The sequence below is a fragment of the Oncorhynchus tshawytscha genome, unplaced genomic scaffold, assembly GCF_018296145.1.
Source record: "Oncorhynchus tshawytscha isolate Ot180627B unplaced genomic scaffold, Otsh_v2.0 Un_contig_4331_pilon_pilon, whole genome shotgun sequence".
In the NCBI taxonomy this organism is placed as follows: domain Eukaryota; kingdom Metazoa; phylum Chordata; class Actinopteri; order Salmoniformes; family Salmonidae; genus Oncorhynchus; species Oncorhynchus tshawytscha.
The window spans coordinates 100,080-120,071 of NW_024609194.1; the positions used below are offsets into that span (position 1 = coordinate 100,080).

At 43.0% G+C, this 19,992-nt stretch overlaps 1 pseudogene; it reads right to left on the reverse strand.

Moving 5' to 3' along the window:
* Positions 1 to 331: 331 nt before the first annotated feature.
* Positions 332 to 19,082, reverse strand: LOC121844416 (annotated as a pseudogene).
* Positions 19,083 to 19,992: the final 910 nt, after the last annotated feature.

The window sequence follows — 19,992 nt, forward strand, 5'->3', positions numbered from 1 at the left end:
AGTAGTTCACCACTATGGAGCATAGTGGTACATTCCTGATCAGAGTAGTTCACCACTATGGAGCATAGTGGTACATTCCTGATCAGAGTAGTTCACCACTATGGAGCATAGTGGTACATTCCTGATCAGAGTAGTTCACCACTATGGAGCATAGTGGTACATTCCTGCAGAGTAGTTCACCACTATGGAGCATAGTGGTACATTCCTGATCAGAGTAGTTCACCACTATGGAGCATAGTGGTACATTCCTGATCAGAGTAGTTCACCACTATGGAGCATAGTGGTACATTCCTGATCAGAGTAGTTCAGCACATTATAAGAGTAGTTCAGAGCATAGTGGTACATTCCTGATCAGAGTAGTTCACCACTATGGAGCATAGTGGTACATTCCTGATCAGAGTAGTTCACCACTATGGAGCATAGTGGTACATTCCTGATCAGAGTAGTTCAGCACCATGGAGCATAGTGGTACATTCCTGATCAGAGTAGTTCAGCACTATGAAGCATAGTGGTACATTCCTGATCAGAGTAGTTCAGCACTATGGAGCATAGTGGTACATTCCTGATCAGAGTAGTTCAGCACTATGGAGCATAGTGGTACATTCCTGATCAACAGCTGTGTTTTGTCTCAAATCCAATCCAAACATTCCAGGGTGTTCCAACTCTAGGAACGGACAGTCCACTGCCCAGGCTTGGTTTGTCTTATGGGTATTATTACTGTATTCCTAGGCGTTGTTTGTCTTACAGGTATTATTACTGTATTCCTAGTACAGTAAAGGATGCAACAGCTATCTGAAATAAGTGAGAGAGCCATTCCAATGCTTTAGGATGGTGAGTGTGGGTTGAAGAAGGTGAAACCTGGATTGTTCTAGCATTTTATACTGTGTCTACAAATGAGGAAGGACATTTAAGAGTGCTCCTATGGGATAAAAAGATAGGTGAGGGCATCTTTGTTGCATTTAAGAGGTAAAAATAACCAGCTCCACTTAGAAAGAGCATCTTTGTGTAACCAGCAGCATGATAGGACACATTTCATTGGGAGTGTCAGGTAGACAATGAATAGGAAATAGGATACTGGGAAAGGGGGATACCTAGTCAGTTGTACACCATCAAATGTGATTATTGTTCAATTATCTTGTGTGTATGTTACATTTACAGAAAGTGAGCGAGAGAAAGAGAAATATGAGAGGAAAAAGAGAGATGCGTGAAAGACAAGGAAAGAGAGAAGTGAAGAGAAAAGAGGACAGAATAGAGGGACAGGGCAGATGAGGACAATACCTCAATTTCCAGACACCTCAAATCTCTGTGAGCCCCTGAGTTGTGGCCCGTACTGACTGACAGATACACAGACACTCCCGCTGACAGACTCTCTAGTCCCCTGAATGGACCTCCAAGTCCAACAGGAAATGAAGTGCGATAGCTGAGCCCTCGCCCATAATCCCACACTAAGACCATGTGCAAACCACTCATCAGGGAAGTGTACATTAGTGCACACAACAGAAAACGAAAATGAACACATCTTATTGGACAAGTCAAGTTAGTCCCCACCTTTTTCAGTCCCCGTTCTTCCGTTTCGGTGCCTAATGAACACGACACTGTGTTAACAGCCGTGTTTCGGAGTGTGTTTTCAGTTAGCACGTCTAAACTGCTGTCAAACAACTGGGAATACATATGAACAACAAAGAGTCAGGGGCAAACAGCTAAGGAGGAATATAGCTGTCAAAGTTCAATTATTGTCACAGATTATGTGCATATAAACAGGCAAATGTAATGGCAAACATGTTCATTTAATTATGGTAATTTAAAAAACTCATTGTAAATGAACTCTTCCTTCAGTTACTGAGTGACAGTTTGGACAGAGTCTAAGTTTATCCTGATACAGACCGATCCAGAGCCAAGTAACAATCTCCTGAGAGCAACTTTGACAGAAAGACTTCAAAAAAGTTTATTCTCGTTTCAAAAAAATCGTCGGTTGGCAATATAACCCATTCCCCCTCAGTCTTTCTAAAAACGTTATCAAAAACTAAAACTGAAACCCAAAAGCTCAAGATTCTGAGGGAAATATATACAGTAGTAAGCTCTACAAACACACGTTGCCCATCATATTAACGTATACAGAAAAGCATCTCACCTTTCCTTTTGAAAGCTAGTAAGAATATTTTGGTTGGGATGCCACAACAACTCCATCAGACCTGCTGAGTTTAGTGTGTGTGTGTGTTTGTGTTTTGTGTGTGTGTGTATGACTTCAGTGTACGACATTAGTGTGTGTGAGAGTATGTGTGTGTGTGCACATGTCTTTTTGAGGGAGGGGATCCATTTTACCCAGAAAGCGATAGACCCCTTCCTCCCAAAATACACACAGCAAAGAGTTTAGAGAGAGACGGAGAGCATTCAGCCACAGAGACAGGAGCAGGGGGAAGAGGAGGAGGGGAGGCAGGACAGCATGCACCCTGTCCTGTTGGTCGGTCTGTGGAATCCAAAGCTAGAGCCTATCCCAGAGAAATGCTGACCGAGGCAAGAGGCCCCAACCCCCAGTCTGCAGCCCCTGCCCCAACCCCATCCCCAGGCCTGAAAACACAAGTCTCAGGGTCTCAGCAGGATGGGTCCAAACTCTCTCAACGGGGGGAAGAGGAGGAGTCCTGAGCAGCTCTAGTGTCTCTTCATGGAGGAGACCTTCTTCTTGCGGGTGGCCAGCATCTCATAGAAGGGATCCCTGCTGATGGCAGCTCTGTGAGGGTGGGGGTAGAAGGGGGGTAGTCAGTACACTCACCTGGTGGGATAACCTAGTTTATTATCAATGTGTATGGTGGAAAGGAACAGAGGTCAAAAGGAAGCTACGAGTATTTTAGGATTACACATCAAATTAAGAGAGTATTTTAGGATTACACATCAAATTAGGAGAGTATTTTAGGATTACACATCAAATTAAGAGAGATAACAGGTAACTTTTTATTTGAATAGTATCTAAATTAGGGCTTCCATTCATAACAAAATCACAACACATCCATAACCCATTCATAACAAAATCACAACACATCCATAACCCATTCATAACAAAATCACATCCATAACCCATTCATAACAAAATCACAACACATCCATAACCCATTCATAACAAAATCCCAACACATCCATAACCCATTCATAACAAAATCACAACACATCTATAACCCATTCATAACCCATTCATAACTAAATCACAACACATCCATAACCCATTCATAACAAAATCACATCCATAACCCATTCATAACAAAATCACAACACATCCATAACCCATTCATAACAAAATCCCAACACATCCATAACCCATTCATAACAAAATCACAACACATCTATAACCCATTCATAACCCATTCATAACAAAATCACAACACATCCATAACCCATTCATAACAAAATCACAACACATCTATAACCCATTCATAACAAAATCACAACACATCCATAACCCATTCATAACAAAATCACAACACAATAACCCATTCATAACCCATTCATAACAAAATCACAACACATCCATAACCCATTCATAACAAAATCACAACACATCCATAACCCATTCATAAAACAACACATCCATAACCCATTCATAACATTCAAAATCACAACACACATAACCCATTCATAACCCATTCATAACAAAATCACAACACATCCATAACCCATTCATAACAAAATCACAACACATCCATAACCCATTCATAACAAAATCACAACACATCCATAACCCATTCATAACAAAATCACAACACATCTATAACCCATTCAAAATCACAACACATCTATAACCCATTCATAACCCATTCATAACAAAATCACAACACATCCATAACCCATTCATAACAAAATCACAACACATCTATAACCCATTTCAAAATCACAACAATCCATAACCCATTCATAACAAAATCACAACACATCTATAACCCATTCATAACCCATTCATAACAAAATCACAACACATCCATAACCCATTCATAACCCATTCAAAATAAAATCACAACACATCCATAACCCATTTAAAATAAAATCACAACACATCCATAACCCATTCATAATAAAATCACAACACATCCATAACCCATTCATAACAAAATCACAACACATCTATAACCCATTCATAACCCATTCATAACTAAATCACAACACATCCATAAACCATTCATAATAAAATCACAACACATCCATAACCCATTCAAAATAAAATCACAACACATCCATAACCCATTCATAACCCATTCATAACTAAATCACAACACATCCATAACCCATTCATAACCCATTCATAACAAAATCACAACACATCCATAACCCATTCATAATAAAATCACAACACATCCATAACCCATTCATAACCCATTCATAACAAAATCACAACACATCCATAACCCATTCATAACCCATTCATAACAAAATCACAACACATCCATAACCCATTCATAACAAAATCACAACACATCTATAACCCATTCATAACCCATTCATAACAAAATCACAACACATCTATAACCCATTGATAACTTGTTGATAAGCAGTAGTACTGACTTGATGCTGTTCATCCACTCATCCTTCTCCTCCGTGGTGGGAGCAGAGATCCTGTAGAAGGTGTGGTTCCCCTCCACCACTCTGCCGTCCGCCTCCGTCTTACAGGCCTTGATCACCTGGTCCTTGTTCTCTGGGATGAAGAGTTCAAAGCAGTTCTATGCAGAGGAGAGGAGAGGGAATCTAAATGGTGTTGTCTTGATTACTCAGGTCCTACCTCCTCATCTTCTCTAAACACATTGGAGCAGAAGATCTAAGGTTCCTCCAATCGTTTCTTCTCCTCCAAAACGTTTTGAGAATGAGGCAAGGAGAGAGAATATGAGGAATGCCACAACTGTATCAGAACAGCTGAGTTTAAGAAGGTGTGCGTGCTCCCGCACATTGGCTAACCGGGCTATCTGCATTGTGTCCAGTCAACCACCACCCGCCAACCCCTCTTTTACACTACTGCTACTCTCTGTTCATCATATATACATAGTCACTTGTGTGTGTGTGTTCCTGCGTGCGCGTGTGTTTAATCAAGGAAGTACAATTGAGATGAACCCAAGCTGTGTTATTATGAAGTGCTTTGAAAGGCTGGTAATGGCTCACATCAACACCATTATCCCACAAAACCTAGACCCACTCCAATTTGCATACCGCCTAAACAGATCCACAGATGACGCAATCGCACTCCACACTGCCCTTTCCCACCTGGACAAAAGGAACACCTATGTGAGAATGCTTTTCATTGACTACAGCTCAGTGTTCAACCCCATAGTGCCCACAAAGCTCATCACTAAGCTAAGGACCCTGGGACTAAACACCTCCCTCTGCAACTGGATCCTGGACTTCCTGACGGACCGCCCCCAGGTGGTGAGGGTAGGTAGCAACACATCTGCCACGCTGATCCTCAACACTGGAGCTCCCCAGGGGTGCGTGCTCAGTCCCCTCCTGTACTCTGTGTTCACTCATGACTGCATGGCCAGGCACGACTCCAACACCATCATTAAGTTTGCAGACGACACAACAGTGATAGGCCTGATCACCGACAACGATGAGACAGCCTATAGGGAGCAGGTCAGAGACCTGACCATGTGGTGCCAGAATAACAACCTATCCCTCAACGTAACCAAGACTAAGGAGATGATTGTAGACTACAGGAAAAGGAGGACCGAGCACGCCCCCATTCTCATCGACGGGGCTGTAGTGGAGCAGATTGAGAGCTTCAAGTTCCTTGGTGTCCACATCAACAACAAACTAGAATGGTCCAAACACACCAAGACAGTCGTGAAGAGGGCACGACAAAACCTATTCCCCCTCAGGAAACTAAAAAGATTTGGCATGGGTCCTGAGATCCTCAAAAGGTTCTACAGCTGCAACATCGAGAGCATCCTGACTGGTTGCATCACTGCCTGGTAAGGCAACTACTCGGCCTCCAACCGCAAGGCACTACAGAGGGTAGTGCATACGGCCCAGTACACCACTGGGGCAAAGCTGCCTGCCATCCAGGACCTCTACACCAGTGTCAGAGGAAGACCCTAAAAATGGTCAAAATCCCCAGCCACCCCAGTCATAGACTGTTCTCTCTACTACCTCATGGCAAGTGGTACCGAAGTCTAGGACAAAAAGGCTTCTCAACAGTTTTCACCCCCAAGCCATAAAACTCCTAAACAGGTAATCAAATGGTTACCCGGACTATTTGCATCGTGTCCCCTCCCAACTCCTCTTTTACGCTGCTGCTACTCTCTGTTGATCATATGTGCATAGTCACTTTAACTATACAGTACGTTCATGTACATACTACCTCAATTGGCCCGACCAACCAGTGCTCTCGCTCATTGGCTAACCGGGCTATCTGCATTGTGTCCCACCACCCGCCAACCCCTCTTTTTACACTACTGCTACTCTCTGTTCATCATATATGCATAGTCACTTTAACCATACCTACAGTGCCTTGCGAAAGTATTCGGCCCCCTTGAACTTTGCGACCTTTTGCCACATTTCAGGCTTCAAACATAAAGATATAAAACTGTATTTTTTTGTGAAGAATCAACAACAAGTGGGACACAATCATGAAGTGAAACGACATTTATTGGATATTTCAAACCTTTTTAACAAATCAAAAACTGAAAAATTCTGCGTGCAAAATTATTCAGCCCCCTTAAGTTAATACTTTGTAGCGCCACCTTTTGCTGCGGTTACAGCTGTAAGTCGCTTGGGGTATGTCTCTATCAGTTTGCACATCGAGAGACTGAAATTTTTTCCCATTCCTCCTTGCAAAACAGCTCGAGCTCAGTGAGGTTGGATGGAGAGCATTTGTGAACAGCAGTTTTCAGTTCTTTCCACAGATTCTCGATTGGATTCAGGTCTGGACTTTGACTTGGCCATTCTAACACCTGGATATGTTTATTTTTGAACCATTCCATTGTAGATTTTGCTTTATGTTTTGGATCATTGTCTTGTTGGAAGACTCCGTCCCAGTCTCAGGTCTTTTGCAGACTCCATCAGGTTTTCTTCCAGAATGGTCCTGTATTTGGCTCCATCCATCTTCCCATCAATTTTAACCATCTTCCCTGTCCCTGCTGAAGAAAAGCAGGCCCAAACCATGATGCTGCCACCACCATGTTTGACAGTGGGGATGGTGTGTTCAGGGTGATGAGCTGTGTTGCTTTTACGCCAAACATAAAGTTTTGCATTGTTGCCAAAAAGTTCAATTTTGGTTTCATCTGACCAGAGCACCTTCTTCCACATGTTTGGTGTGTCTCCCAGGTGGCTTGTGGCAAACTTTAAACAACACTTTTTATGGATATCTTTAAGAAATGGCTTTCTTCTTGCCACTCTTCCATAAAGGCCAGATTTGTGCAATATACAACTGATTGTTGTCCTATGGACAGAGTCTCCCACCTCAGCTGTAGATCTCTGCAGTTCATCCAGAGTGATCATGGGCCTCTTGGCTGCATCTCTGATCAGTCTTCTCCTTGTATGAGCTGAACGTTTAGAGGGACGGCCAGGTCTTGGTAGATTTGCAGTGGTCTGATACTCCTTCCATTTCAATATTATCGCTTGCACAGTGCTCCTTGGGATGTTTAAAGCTTGGGAAATCTTTTTGTATCCAAATCCAGCTTTAAACTTCTTCACAACAGTATCTCGGACCTGCCTGGTGTGTTCCTTGTTCTTCATGATGCTCTCTGCGCTTTTAACGGACCTCTGAGACTATCACAGTGCAGGTGCATTTATACGGAGACTTGATTACACAGGTGGATTGTATTTATCATCATTAGTCATTTAGGTCAACATTGGATCATTCAGAGATCCTCACTGAACTTCTGGAGAGAGTTTGCTGCACTGAAAGTAAAGGGGCTGAATAATTTTGCACGCCCAATTTTTCAGTTTTTGATTTGTTAAATTTTTTTGAAATATCCAATAAATGTCGTTCCACTTCATGATTGTGTCCCACTTGTTGTTGATTCTTCACAAAAAAATACAGTTTTATATCTTTATGTTTGAAGCCTGAAATGTGTCAAAAGGGCGCAAAATTCAAGGGGGCCGAATACTTTCGCAAGGCACTGTACATGTACATACTACCTCAATAAGCCTGACTAACTGGTGTCTGTATATAGCCTCTCTACTCTTATTTCAAATGTCTTTTTACTGTTGTTTTATTTCTTTACTTAGCTACACACACACACACATTTTCTTCGCACTATTAGTTAGAGCCTGTAACTGTAAGTATTCCACTGTAAGGTCAGTGTTGTATTCGGCGCACACGACAAATAAACTTTGATTTGATGTGCTGTTCCACACTACCACCAGGGGGAGACAACGTCTAGTCAGACATTATTGAGCTATAATCTCCCCTTTCTGCCGAACTGTGCACTTGTTCACTTCCCTTCATGGATTTGGAAGGAAATTACTGCAATATGGAACCTCCCTCTAACCCATGTTTACACCAATCCAATGCTGTCCATTGTATGGGGAGTAGTGAACTGGTGCACACTTCAGGAGGAAGGAGATGACAGGATGGATCAGTCCAAAATCATTTTGTCATATCTCGCAGATCTCAGAAGAGAACTCATGTCAATATTTGTCCATGTCACACATTAGTTGTGTTGAGCAGCTACATGCCTCAATCGCAAACGAATGGGAGGTGAAATAACGGTCTTACTCCCTGATTATACTTCCTGATCATATTAAGGTCAAGAAATTTGACGGTGTTCTTTTATCTCCAATGTGCGTGTGTTTTTACTATCCTTATGGGGACCAGAAGTCTTCACAAGGATAGTAAAACAAGGAACATTTTGCCAGTCCCCACAATAAAAAAATGACTATTTTAGGCTTAGAGGTTAGGTTTAGGGTTACAATTAGGGTTAAGGTCAGGGGTTAGGGAAAATAAGATTTTGAATGGGAATCAATTGTTTGGTCCCCAAAGGAGAGTAAAACAAACGTGTGTGTTATGTGGTCGAACCAGCAAAGAGTGCAGTGTGTGCTTACAGGCTTCTTGTCCTCAACCTCTCGGATGCTGAGATTCTCCAGTGGAATGATCCCTCTGGGCTCTTTGTCCTATAGGACAGAAACATGGAAGTTAAGATGAACCTGTTAAGGACTGCTGTGGGACATGGCTTAAAATACAGACAGCAAAATGTGGTGTTACTAAAGGGATATTACACTACAAAATGTGGTGTTACTAAAGGGATATTACACTACAAAATGTGGTGTTACTAAAGGGATATTACACTACAAAATGTGGTGTTACTAAAGGGATATTACACTACAAAATGTGGTGTTACTAAAGGGATATTGCACTACAAAATGTGGTGTTACTAAAGGAATATTACACTACATAATGTGGTGTTACTAAAGGGATATTACACTACAAAATGTGGGGGTAACTAAAGGGATATTACACTACAAAATGTGGTGTTACTAAAGGAATATTACACTACAAAATGTGGTGTTACTAAAGGGATATTACACTACAAAATGTGGGGGTAACTAAAGGGATATTACACTACAAAATGTGGGGGTAACTAAAGGGATATTACACTACAAAATGTGGGGGTAACTAAAGGGATATATTACACTACAAAATGTGGTGTTACTAAAGGGATATTACACTACAAAATGTGGTGTTACTAAAGGGATATTACACTACAAAATGTGGGGGTACTAAAGGCATATTACACTACAAAATGTGGTGTTACTAAAGGCATATTACACTACAAAATGTGGGGGTAACTAAAGGCATATTACACTACAAAATGTGGGGGTAACTAAAGGCATATTACACTACAAAATGTGGTGTTACTAAAGGGATATTACACTACAAAATGTGGTAGTTACTAAAGGCATATTTCACTACAAAATGTGGGGGTAACTAAAGGGATATTACACTACAAAATGTGGGGGTAACTAAAGGCATATTACACTACAAAATGTGGTGTTACTAAAGGGATATTACACTACAAAATGTGGTGGTTACTAAAGGCATATTACACTACAAAATGTGGTGTTACTAAAGGGATATTACACTACAAAATGTGGTGGTTACTAAAGGCATATTACACTACAAAATGTGGTGTTACTAAAGGGATATTACACTACAAAATGTGGTGTTACTAAAGGGATATTACACTACAAAATGTGGTGTTACTAAAGGGATATTACACTACAAAATGTGGTGTTACTAAAGGGATATTGCACTACAAAATGTGGTGTTACTAAAGGAATATTACACTACAAAATGTGGTGTTACTAAAGGGATATTACACTACAAAATGTGGTGTTACTAAAGGGATATTACACTACAAAATGTGGTGTTACTAAAGGGATATTACACTACAAAATGTGGTGGTTACTAAAGGGATATTACACTACAAAATGTGGGGTAACTAAAGGGATATTACACTACAAAATGTGGGGTAACTAAAGGGATATTACACTACAAAATGTGGTGTTACTAAAGGGATATTACACTACAAAATGTGGGGGTAACTAAAGGGATATTACACTACAAAATGTGGTGGTTATTAAAGACATATTACACTCCATAATGTGGCGTTACTAAAGGGATATTACACTACAAAATGTGGTGTTACTAAAGGGATATTACACTACAAAATGTGGTGGTTACTAAAGGGATATTACACTACAAAATGGGGGTAACTAAAGGGATATTACACTACAAAATGTGGGGGTAACTAAAGGATATTACACTACAAAATGTGGTGTTACTAAAGGGATATTACACTACAAAATGTGGGGGTAACTAAAGGGATATTACACTACAAAATGTGGTGGTTATTAAAGGCATATTACACTCCATAATGTGGCGTTACTAAAGGGATATTACACTCCATAATGTGGCGTTACTAAAGGGATATTACACTACAAAATGTGGTGTTACTAAAGGGATATTACACTATATTATATTTTATTGTGAATGGAATATCCCTGTTAATGACATTACTCTGAATAATTTTTATACATTTACATAGTCATTTAACAGACACTCTTATCCAGAGTGGGTTACAGGAGCAATTAGGGTTAAGTGCCTTGCTCAAGGGCACATCTACAGATTTTTAAAATAGTTGGCTCGGGGCTTCGAACCAGCAACGTTTCGGTTACTGGCACAACGTTCTTAACCGCTAGGCTACCTGCCACCGATGAATACACAGTAGAGCAGTGAACGAGTACACAAACAGAACAGGTTGCAGTGTGACAATCAGTTGAAACTCGCAACTGTAATATCCATCATAATAGCCATGTATTTATGTGTGCCTGTTGCAGACGTTAAAGATACATTGAATTGAACATGATAACCGATGGCTTCCAGTTCCAGTCCAGTACTTACAGTGGTGTACTCAAAGTAATACAGACAGTTGTACTTACAGTGGTGTACTCAAAGTAATACAGACAGTTGTACTTACAGTGGTGTACTCAAAGTAATACAGACAGTTGTACTTACAGTGGTGTACTCAAAGTAATACAGACAGTTGTACTTACAGTGGTGTACTCAAAGTAATACAGACAGTTGTACTTACAGTGGTGTACTCAAAGTAATACAGACAGTTGTACTTACAGTGGTGTACTCAAAGTAATACAGACAGTTGTACTTACAGTGGTGTACTCAAAGTAATACAGACAGTTGTACTTACAGTGGTGTACTCAAAGTAATACAGACAGTTGTACTTACAGTGGTGTACTCAAAGTAATACAGACAGTTGTACTTACAGTGGTGTACTCAAAGTAATACAGACAGTTGTACTTACAGTGGTGTACTCAAAGTAATACAGACAGTACAGTGTACTTACAGTGGTGTACTCAAAGTAATACAGACAGTTGTACTTACAGTGGTGTACTCAAAGTAATACAGACAGTTGTACTTACAGTGGTGTACTCAAAGTAATACAGACAGTTGTACTTACAGTGGTGTACTCAAAGTAATACAGACAGTTGTACTTACAGTGGTGTACTCAAAGTAATACAGACAGTTGTACTTACAGTGGTGTACTCAAAGTAATACAGACAGTTGTACTTACAGTGGTGTACTCAAAGTAATACAGACAGTTGTACTTACAGTGATGTACTCAAAGTAATACAGACAGTTGTACTTACAGTGGTGTACTCAAAGTAATACAGACAGTTGTACTTACAGTGGTGTACTCAAAGTAATACAGACAGTTGTACCTACAGTGGTGTACTCAAAGTAATACAGACAGTTGTACTTACAGTGGTGTACTCAAAGTAATACAGACAGTTGTACTTACAGTGGTGTACTCAAAGTAATACAGACAGTTGTACCTACAGTGGTGTACTCAAAGTAATACAGACAGTTGTACTTACAGTGATGTACTCAAAGTAATACAGACAGTTGTACTTACAGTGGTGTACTCAAAGTAATACAGACAGTTGTACTTACAGTGGTGTACTCAAAGTAATACAGACAGTTGTACTTACAGTGGTGTACTCAAAGTAATACAGACAGTTGTACCTACAGTGATGTACTCAAAGTAATACAGACAGTTGTACTTACAGTGGTGTACTCAAAGTAATACAGACAGTTGTACCTACAGTGATGTACTCAAAGTAATACAGACAGTTGTACTTACAGTGGTGTACTCAAAGTAATACAGACAGTTGTACTTACAGTGGTGTACTCAAAGTAATACAGACAGTTGTACTTACAGTGGTGTACTCAAAGTAATACAGACAGTTGTCCGTGAGAATGAACCATCTTCTCTTCCAGGTCTTGACGCGTCCCCCTGAGGAATAGAGAGACTGTGTTAGCCAGACTCAGGGGGGGAGAGAGAAAGAGAGGGATGGGCACCGGACGCGGAGGACAGAGCAGCAGACAGGCAGACAGACAGACGCATGGATAGACAGACAGGCAGATAACAGGTATAGAACTACAACTCCCATCTCCCTACATTCCCATCAAGCACCACACAGTACCATGCTCCTCCAGCAACCCACACCATAGCATCTAGACAACCAGTTATTCTACTCTACATGAGAGAGAAGCATGAGCTTACAGAGGAGTTCTGTTGACTAAACTGGGCTTTGATAAGACCAAGGTATTCTGTAATCGCCTTTTTACACTGTAATCGCCTTTAGCCTGTTGGCTCCGATATGTTCTTTTCACATTTTCCTTTCAGAACAGTTCCAGCAACTATGGTGGATGCATAACCGGGCCATCTCAGTACTGCTTGGTTCGGCTCAGCTCTGTAGTGAAAAGCCCTTAGCCTTATAGATTAGACAGAACCGTATATCATGTTTAATACCGTCTGAAACCTGAATGCTCATTTTAACTGTCCCACCTCTCCTCTGTAGGTCCTCAATATAGCTGACTCAGGACTTAGTCTCTCTCAGAGTAGACAACCTCTAAAGGAGATCACCAGCCTCTCAGAGTAGACAGCCTCTAAAGGAGATCACCAGCCTCTCAGAGTAGACAACCTCTAAAGGAGATCACCAGCCTCTCAGAGTAGACAACCTCTAAAGGAGATCACCAGCCTCTCAGAGTAGACAACCTCTAAAGGAGATCACCAGCCTCTCAGAGTAGACAACCTCTAAAGGAGATCACCAGCCTCTCAGAGTAGACAACCTCTAAAGGAGATCACCAGCCTCTCAGAGTAGACAACCTCTAAAGGAGATCACCAGCCTCTCAGAGTAGACAACCTCTAAAGGTGATCAACAGCCTCTCAGAGTAGACAACCTCTAAAGGAGATCACCAGCCTCTCAGAGTAGACAACCTCTAAAGGAGATCACCAGCCTCTCAGAGTAGACAACCTCTAAAGGAGATCACCAGCCTCTCAGAGTAGACAACCTCTAAAGGAGATCACCAGCCTCTCAGAGTAGACAACCTCTAAAGGTGATCAACAGCCTCTCAGAGTAGACAACCTCTAAAGGAGATCACCAGCCTCTCAGAGTAGACAACCTCTAAAGGTGATCAACAGCCTCCCAGAGTAGACAACTTCTAAAGGAGATCAATAGCTGGGATATAAAACCAAACACTTGTTAAAGTTTAGACCTCCAAGAGTTAATGAGATCCTACTATGGGGAATGTCAAATAGTACTACTAACAATTGGCTCAAATCTCTCTTTCACACCCGGCGGGGTGTCTCTGGTTAACTCAGCAGCTCAGTGATCTGAGGCAGACCCCCGACCGCACCGCCACTCCCACTTCCTGTTAGGGAGAAACCTGATCAGAGCAGCAGATGGCAGCTAGCTCACGCTGGGAGGAAGAGATGCCAATAAACAGTGTCTGGGGGGGGGACTGGAGCTAACCTGGAGATATGCTAGTAGGCTACTCACTCTATAGGCATCTCTGGCTGGAACTTTCTGTCGTTGGCCGTATTCACAGTGATATATGATATAAACACCAGTCAATTTACTTTCTGAAGACACCTTTCTGTCCAATTAGGTCATTTCTGGACAATATTTCTGTCTGTTTAAGGGACCCCTTTTGCCTCCTCTAAGTCTAAATACCCTCCATCAAAACTAAATGGTATAGATACAACGTGTACATGGACACACACCTACATGCTCCAGCAGAAAACACCATATATACCATTTTTGATTAAAGACAAATCAATATGATGACATAAATGCTTGTCTGGCTGTTCAATGTCTGGCTGTTCAGTGTCTGGCTGTTCAGTGTCTGGCTGTTCAATGTCTGGCTGTTCAATGTCTGGCTGTTCAATGTCTGGCTGTTCAATGTCTGGCTGTTCAATGTCTGGCTGTTCAATGTCTGGCTGTTCAGTGTCTGGCTGTTCAGTGTCTGGCTGTTCAATGTCTGGCTGTTCAGTGTCTGGCTGTTCAATGTCTGGCTGTTCAATGTCTGGCTGTTCAGTGTCTGGCTGTTCAGTGTCTGGCTGTTCAGTGTCTGGCTGTTCAGTGTCTGGCTGTTCAGTGTCTGGCTGTTCAGTGTCTGGCTGTTCAGTGTCTGGCTGTTCAGTGTCTGGCTGTTCAGTGTCTGGCTGTTCAATGTCTGGCTGTTCAATGTCTGGCTGTTCAATGTCTGCTGTTCAATGTGGCTCAATGTCTGGCTGTTCAATGTCTGGCTGTTCAATGTCTGGCTCTACTGAAAGTGCCAAGGTCGTTGAACTGTTACACCACCACCAACGTTAGTATGAAGACACTAAACAGACACACTAAGAAAAGCCATCTACCAAGACAGAAGAGCAGTGTTGTGGACACCATCTAACAGAAGTGTTGATCACAACAGGCCAGGAAAGACACACTTGTATTGATCATATAGCAGCGATGCTAATGTATATGATCAGCTATCACACTACAGAGGTCATGAGAGGGCACTTAAACAATCGCCGTCCCGATATCCACATACCAGCACACTTCTTAGTATGAAACAATGGAGGCTGCTGATGGGAGGAAGGCTCATAATAATGTCTGGAATGGAGCCAATGGAATGGCATCAAACACATGGAAACCATGGAAACCGTGTGTTTGGTGTATTTCATACCATTCCACTCATTCCGCTCCAGCCATTACCACGAGCCTGTCCTCCCCAGTTAAGGTGCTACCAACCTCCTGTGGTATTGGGCAGGTATTCTAAGTAGTGGACTAGTGTGGACATTGGAACATGACCACAAACACGGTCTCCTTGCTGCCATTTTGTCACTGTGTTATCGTCATCTTGTCCTCAGAACGTGACATATGAATGTTGAAACGACACTTGACAGACTCATGTAGAGACAAATGGCAGAATCTCACAGCTGATGATATGACAGTTGATTGGCTTGGAGGAGATTGTGATTGATTGATGATTGGTTGACCACTTCAGTTCCTGTCAGTCACTCAGAGAGCGAGGACCCTGGCAAAAAATGTCCCAGACAAGGCGGCTTTGCCCGAGGAGATTTTTGTTGGTTGGTGCAGGCAGGTCAGGAGGTGCCGGGCTGGGGAGGAGTGGAGGAGGAGCGATCGCCCATGCACAGGGGGGTCAGAACAGGGAAGGTTAGGAGGGACCTGGGTCATGTTTAGTAATGAGAGAATGTTTTGAAATGGAGGGAAACAGTGAGGTACTGTAACAGCTGAATTTGTTCAATAAGAAAGCAGAGTTTTGTTTTGCCATGCTGTGCCCCACTGAACATGACCCAGGACATGTTCAGCACTGGTCTCTTTTCACCACCAGCTTCACGTCACATAAAATACATTTTATAATTGTATCATACTGTGATTAACAGGGGCAACTTGGTTGTCAAAAGGACTTTTAAATTGATGAGGAAGACCTCAGAATTTACATGTCAAGTAAAATGTGGTTTCCTTGGTCCTATCAGATGATTCAATCTCTATTCCTAAACACACTAGCTAATATGTAGCCTATATTCTAAACACTAATTATGTAGTGCACTTATGCATTGTTCCATAGATAGTCCCAGTTGGTCCCCACTCCCCTCCTAACCTCCCCTTCTCAACACACATCCCCCATTCTCCATTCTCCCCACCCCCACCTCACTGTAGTCCAGTCCAGCACCACACCAGACCAGACCTGGGATCACAGTAGCTGTTTTCTTTCAAATACTTTGAGCAGTTGAGTGATCCTGCCTGGAGGGTTTTGTACTTTTGGTTCCATTGTGCCAGGTGCCAGGCAAGCTCAATCAAGAGCTGCTGAAGTATTTGGAAGAAAACAAATGTTATTTGAACCCATGTCTGCACCAGACCAAAGCCACACCAGCCCAGGCCAAAGCCAGACCGGGCCAAAGCCAGACCGGGCCAAAGCCAGACCATCACCCTTCAGGTCATTAACAGCATGACGGAGAGAGCAGAGCTGGAACCAGTTGGTGTAGCTGCAGTATTCCCCTCATATGATCCCATTAAAGAGATATCAACAGCAGACATTGTTCTTGTCAGCCAGAACTTCTGATTTAATATTCACAATCTAAAATGCTGGTCAATTTTCAATATGTTCCTAAATGGTAGCTAATTGGTTGCTAATTGAAAAGGACGTATATTCGTAGATCTGTCTTCAAACCCTTTGTCGTGCTCTCTCTGGAAAGAGGAATACTGCAGCCCGCCAAAACACGGAGACTGAAAAGGTAAATCACCACAGCATCACAGAGAGGTCAAACTCTTCACTACAAAACAGAATGGCCACCATGTTGTTCCCCGAGCGGCCTAACCAGGCAAAGCACCTAGCAACCGCCCGGCGACCAATACAGAGAGAGAGAGAGAAGCACGTGGACAAACCACCAGCTCAATGGAAGACCAACAAACATACAAACATACAAGTAATAGTAGATTCAGTCGATGATGGCGGAACAAGGAAACCCAACAGCAACAAAATCCACAAATAACACAAAAACGTTCAAAGTGTAGAAGGGAAATAAATGAAGGAGAACGGAAGCAATGGAGGACCACCGAAAGCACCGGAGAGCTGAGAAGATGGACTAGTTTTGGGGAAGAGCAGATGTACATACCTCCTGAGGAAAGACAACAGCCAAAATCATGGAGCAAACAAACAAACGAGGAAGAAAAAGAAAACAAAAATCAAATTAAATGATAAAAAAAATCATAGCACCACTTCTTGCTCATCTGATTGGAGGAGTGGCTCGATGCACTGGTTTACAATGTTGGCACTCGGAGGAACAGCCCTTCAAATAGGCATTTTGATATTTAAATTCATCAGGTTACATGGTAATATTATCAGATTTGATGAAAACTGATCAGTTTAATTTAGATTAATGATAGGCTATTTCTCAATATAAAGCTCTGGGTTAAGAGGAGTTATCCTGCAGTACATTAACAACCACCAGAGAGGCTTCTGCTCACCCCAAATCATTTGAGTTCAATGCATTGTTACACTGGTGACAACTTGTGTAAAGCAACGCATTGCACAGCACCTCCTCTAGGGTCCCAGTTCTTTCAGGCCAATTATTTCATCTTCCACCCAAATTAGTAGAACCTGAATGTCAATATTCACAGTTATGTATCACTGGAGTGTGATTGGAGACTTCTTCATCTTACTGGAAGGGTAGGAAAGACTCACACTGATTAAGGGTTTCAATTCAAGTTCAGGGTCCTATTCATTAGGCACCAAATGGGAGAAAATGGAACGTAACAGCGAGGCACTACCTGGACTTGTCCAATAAGAAACGCATATGTTCATTTTCCGTTGCAAAACATTTTGTACCTAATGAACATGGCCCAGATCATTGTGAATTTATATCAGAGTCATTGTGAATTCATCTAAACAGAGGCTGCGTAAGATCCACTGGGAAGCAGACAGGGTGGAGAATTAGGAAGTCCCTACGTCTCGGTTAGATGACAGGACATAATGTGGTTCTCTTTGCTGGAAGACCGATCATTGGGATCCTGGAAGAGTCATTGTAACATTAGAGGGGAAGGAAGCGTTGTCGTCATGTGTTCACTGGTTTATACTCCACTGTAAAGGTTGTCCCTCTATGTACAGAATGTGCATCCGTCCGTCTGTCTGTGTATCATGTGTAGGTATGAGTGTGTGTGCGTCTGTGTGTGAGTGAGTGTATGAATATGCCTAGTCGTGCATTATTAAAAGCCTCCACATGTGGTAGTCTGATCTCAGGGCCTCATCCATAATGCATTGGGGTGGGCAGGGGCCCTCAAATACTGTATATGGACTGAACACACAATCACACACACACACACACACACACACACACACACACACACACACACACACACACACACACACACACACACACACACACACACACACACACACACACAGTCTGATCAAGATGGGCCCATTGGTCAGTACGTAGACCTCTGTATCAGTCTGATAGAATCCATCACACCTTCCTTACCATGGTAGACAGTCATAAACACAGTCATCGATGGGCAGAGTAATATTGGAGAGGCTTGGAGAGGATACAGACCTTTGGGATTTCAACATTAGTTTAATGCATTAACGTTATTTAAATGTTCTTAAGGTTATTTCAGCGTCTGGTCCCGCTCACCCAGTTTAAGCAGCCAGCCCTCCCGGTCTGGGTTAAAGAAGGTGTGTGTGAGATCGTTCCGTCGTCCTCAGGGATTTTGAAGGGCTCGTTCTCTGATGCTGTCATACAGGTTCTGTGTGGAGGAGAGAATAACACTAGGACTTGAGGACAGAGAGAGACAGAGAGACGGAGAGGAAGGTAGAGGACCCCTGGGGCAGGGGGATGGACAGAGAGACGGAGAGGGTAGAGGACCCCTGGGGCAGGGGGATGGACAGAGAGACAGAGAGGAAGGTAGAGACCCTGGGGCAGGGGGATGGACAGAGACACAGAGAGACAGAGAGAAGGTAGAGGACCCTGGGGCAGGGGGATGGACAGAGAGACAGAGAGGAAGGTAGAGGACCCTGGGGGCAGGGGGATGGACAGAGAGACAGAGAGACAGAGAGGAAGGTAGAGGACCCTGGGGCAGGGGGATGGACAGAGAGACAGAGAGGAAGGTAGAGGACCCATGGGGCAGGGGGTGGACAGAGAGACAGAGAGGAAGGTAGAGGACCCTGGGGCAGGGGGATGGACAGAGAGACAGAGAGGAGCAGTAGAGGACCCTGGGGCAGGGGGTGGACAGAGAGACGGAGAGGAAGGTAGAGGGCCCCTGGGGCAGGGGGATGGACAGAGAGACAGAGACAGAGAGGAAGGTTAGAGGACCCTGGGGCAGGGGATGGACAGAGACGGAGAGGAAGGTAGAGGACCCTGGGGCAGGGGGGATGGACAGAGAGACAGAGAGGAAGGTAGAGGACCCCTGGGGCAGGGGGGATGGACAGAGAGACAGAGAGGAAGGTAGAGGACCCCTGGGGGCAGGGGGGATGGACAGAGAGACAGAGAGACAGAGAGGAAGGTAGAGGACCCCTGGGGCAGGGGGGATGGACAGAGAGACAGAGAGGAAGGTAGAGGACCCCTGGGGCAGGGGGATGGACAGAGAGACAGAGAGGAAGGTAGAGGACCCCTGGGGGCAGGAGCAATACGTAACTGAACGAAGCATACT